Below are 4,695 nucleotides of genomic sequence, written 5' to 3'. Positions count from 1 at the left end.
TGAATTTTGGCATACTCTTGTTATTCTCCAATCTCAGCCCAATCAATATGTTGATGAACGTCAGGCAGCCACCACAAATATTAAAGCCACTTTCCATATTCTGGCAGTTAAATCTTTCTTTATAGTTCTCATCTAGAGCATGTTAAATAGTTCAGACAGACCAAATTGAGCTAGTTTCATTCTTTGCGAGTTCTTTTTCATTTGTGATTAGTTCTTTCTTTCTGAGGTTGTTAGAAGTTGAATATTTTTGTGCTGGGAAAGATTATCATTTCATTTTTCATTAACTGTTTTCATGGGAGATCTGAGAATTCCTGCATTTGGTTCTGTGGTAAATGAGAGAAAGGAAATGACATGAAGACTATATAAAATGGGATCGGAAAGGAACCAAAGAGAATCTGATTTGACTGTGATTTTGCCTCTTCTGATTTCAGTGAAAAATGTATGGTCTTTGAAAGAAAAAGAAGATAGTGGAAAATAACTATGCTTTCACATCATCGTCACAAGGGTTAAGGCAATGCATTCTGGGCATGATAGTTCTCTTTCTTTTTTTTTTTTTTCCTATCAAACCATCAAGGTAATAGCTATGAATAGTCGTCTACTCTTGGGCTAAGTGTTAAACAATAAGAACAATAAGATTGGTATCTCTTTTTTCTGAAAAAAAAAAAAAAAAAAAAAAGAAGGTGCTACATGGGAGTGATCATAGGCCTCAGGACAGGTCTTTGTACGGTAAGCGGTGCTTTCGTAGGACCAATGGACGATAGTGGGCATGCCATGACTGGAACCCACAATCAACTGACTCGAGCGGTATATATTGGTATATTTGAATACACACTTGGTGGGTAAGTCTAATTACAATCTTAGGGTATTTCTATTATTTTAGTGGAGTTGGTTGGTTATGTGGCACTAGTCACTTGTAGGGGCGATGTAGTGGCTATGTATATGCTTGTCGTGTGGTAAACTGATTGGCGTTTAAACTTTGTGGGCAACATGTAATTTTTATTTTGCATATTATAGCAAAAGGTTTTGGATGTAAAGTAAAGTGAAATTTAATAACCAAATATTTTTCCTGCATTTTCATGTAATTTTTATTTTGCATATTATAGCAAAAGGTTTTGGATGTAAAATAAAGTGAAATTTAATAACCAAATATGGAATAATTGAACTTAATGATATAGTCATATAGGGAAATGATACAAACTTTTCTTGTTTAAGTATAAAAATTTCACTTTTTTTCCCTTTAATTCCTCTTGCAACCAATTGCAACCAACTGAGCCCTTGTTTGTTGTCTAATTTGCGTTAACTAATTGGGCCTAATTTCTTAGCCATGTGAACTCATTTGGTCAATCCAACTTTTGCATACCTAATGAAATCCCTTGGATTGTCTACAGTATCAAATGTGGCTCGCCTGATTTCCCTTTGTATTTTCAGCCATCAAAGTAGTGGAACGTTGATATAGTAATTCATGCCGTAGAAAATGAATGATGTGAATTGACCATTTCTCAAAATTTGAAGATAAATTCAATCATGTGGCTCATCCTGCATGTATTTTTTGATACCTAGGGTGTCCGGATCTTTGACCTGACTAGTCCCTGAGGTTACTGTGATATCGCTTACATAGAATCGGGTCAGTCCAAGATGGAAACTCTCGTGTGGTAACCCCAAGAAGTTAGGTGCAACGACGAAGATTTGATCACAGGACCTCGTTTCTTGAGGTGGAGTATCATGTCCCCTCCAAGCTAACTGTGCTAATTCCTTGAGGTTCATTCTGCATGTATTGAACTCCTAAATCTTAGTCGAAATTCAAATTTTTTTGTGTGACATAAGATTTTTTTTTTATGGTTGATATTTAACATTATAGTCAAGGACAACTTGGATAACAGATCCATAGAATTTGGACACTCACTATGCTTCCAAGTACCATAGCTAAGCTTATCTTGACAAAGGAAAACCTAACCCATAAACGAAAGCATTGGATAGAGGAGGCCTTTTTCCTTTACCTGTAGTTAGAGGTCCTTTAACGGAGGGATTTGGGTGCTTTGCAAAGGGTATTATATATATGAAGCACAACATTTATGACCTTTGATTGTTGTATTTTCTCTTTAGATCCGAAAACTTTATCCTTGAACAAAATTGTAAAAGTATATATTTAACATCTATTTTTTCAACTGATACTTTTTATAATTAATAAAATCTCTCTAAAATGGCCTCTTGTAAACCAATGTCCCCCCAAAACCCTAACTCTCCTTAGGTGTCTCTCCGTCCCTGGTGGTGTGAATTTCTCCGCCCTTGTGGCGTGCTTTTCTCCATCCTTGTGATGTGTTTCTCTCCGTCCTAGTGGTGTGCACCTAGATCTTCTTCACCTTCTTTTCCTGTGAGTGAGTTTTCTTCGCCCCCTCTACCATGAACTTTACTGGTTGTCTTGGCTGTGACAATGATGACGCCGACGATGACGATGATGACCTTATGCCCTTGCCTATAGCAATGGGTGAGAGAAGGAAGCCGAGGTGGTGCTTATTTTGCCCACATCTGAGGTTCAGACCTGCAATGTTCTCCTTGCAATATCATGCTCCAAGATCTTTGCTCTTCTCAGGAATTTCTCTGCTAAAGCTCTCGCCTCCGCTTGTTTTCTTTTCAACGGGTTTGCCACATTCTAAATGAATTTGCTTTTACCAAAATGAATTCACTTATTCTCTTTTCAACCTCTTTGGCGTGGCCATGGATGAACTCTAGACCTTGAAGACCTGACTCTATCCCATAGGAAGCAATAACGCTGCTTACACCGCCGCCTATGCAAAGCTCAATTCCTTCCTTTTTAAAGGAAATATTCTCCATGCACAACCAGGGCTCAGCGAAGCCGCTGCTTCCTCATCCGAATCATTGGGCCCCACTCCACATACCCTGCCAAGGTGATAGTGGTGCTTGACAAAATAGGAACAATGTACAGAACCTCGACCGTTGTTTGGGCGATTTCCGTGTCGGGCCTTGAAGTAGAGATTTCATCATCGCCAAAACCCGGAGGTCTAGTTATTTTCGTTCACCGGAGTGGGTATACGGTGCATGGAGAAAATGATGCGACGGCGAACGACATGTCTTTGACCAAGATTCTGATGGTTTGGGTTGATCCGTGCGGCTGTGTTGTCTTGTCGGCCACCTCCTTACTTTAACTAATTGGGTTTGGGTTTTTTTAACAGTTTAGTTGGTTGGCATGCGGCAGGATTCGGGTCCTTTGGTATCCTCAAACACTTTTGGGCCACGTTATTTGGATATTCATTGGGTTGCATACATATCATGACATTCTGCGTTTAACATGCGTTGAGTCACATGCATACTATGATATTCTATGTCTGACATGTATTGCTCTTTTGTCTATTATAGTTCTATCTCTCTGTGTGAAGAGAAATTTATACATATTAATGACAGTTGTGTCTACAACTGTATGTCTAGGAAAATTATTGGCTTGACCTATCTCTTATCTTGGAAGGCTCCGTTAATGACATATACAATAGGTTTGCATATTCTACTTCTTGGTTTCTTGTTATGAGCTCTGAAACCTTATGAAATTCATGTCTTTCATCTATGCTTTTACCAAAAAAAAAAAATATATATATATATATAGAGAAAATGTTGGGTATGCCGTCAATATCAAGTATATTAGCACTCATTGTGTCTATCTCTCTCTTTCTTTTTTCTGAAATGACCCTCATATCTTTCCTGAATGATATTCCATCATGTGTTCCTATTGGTGTTATTCACTAGCATACTTGATATCGGCGGTATACCTATCCTTCTCCCATATATATATTACCAAAAATATCTATTCTTTGGACAGGCAAACCCAAACCCCCCCCCAACCCCACCTCCACCCCCACCCCACCCCAAAAAAAAAAAAATCTTTTCTCAGGCACATGGAGGGCTCAAGTCGATAAACCCATGTTGCATAGGTTGTTGACCCCATCGGCATGCGACACAACAATATTTGAATCCCAATTCAATTGTGGGGCCCATAATTCTGAAAACTTAAACCTTGTATGTCAAAAAAACCAGCTAAAGTTGAAACTTTTAGCCCTTTTTCGAAAGTTATATATCTTGTTGGAATTGCTCCAGGGTTGAAAGTTGCTATGTGAACATGTCCAAGAAATTATAGAACCAACTGCGTTGCTACATGGTAGATACACAACCATCACGGAAAGCCGCCCCATCCACATGGCCATGTAATGGAGCACAAGTGGAAATGTTCAGCTGATGTGGCTGACTGCATAATAGCATTTGTTGGGGCTCAAGTCTAATGGTTGCATACCGTCATCCAACCACAGGCTTTTTTTTTTTTTTTTTTTTTCAGGTTCAAATCTCAACCGTACCAATCAGTATCCAGTTATGATTTCAACCGATTAATTACGGTTTAGTTAATAGGTCAGACCGTCAGACCCCTTTTTTTTTTTTTTAAATTACAATTGAGGTTTTTCAAATTTAGAGTATCCATGCCAAAAGTTACCTAACGTTTAAAAATTATGTTGGGAGTATCCAAGCACAAACGTTGAGGTGGACATTAGGCGAGTTGGCCAGGCTGTGGTGATGGCCAAAGAGCATTACAATGTCTAGGAGGGCCATCCGGCTTAAACTTGACCTAACATTACCCAGCCTTGTACCAACCTAACCAAGATTATTTAAAATCCATGGCTTTTCTCAGTTCGGCTT

This window comes from Macadamia integrifolia, chromosome 7 (genome assembly GCF_013358625.1).
Source record: "Macadamia integrifolia cultivar HAES 741 chromosome 7, SCU_Mint_v3, whole genome shotgun sequence".
Classification (NCBI taxonomy): Eukaryota; Viridiplantae; Streptophyta; class Magnoliopsida; order Proteales; family Proteaceae; genus Macadamia; species Macadamia integrifolia.
Note: the sequence above shows the minus strand (reverse complement) of the source record.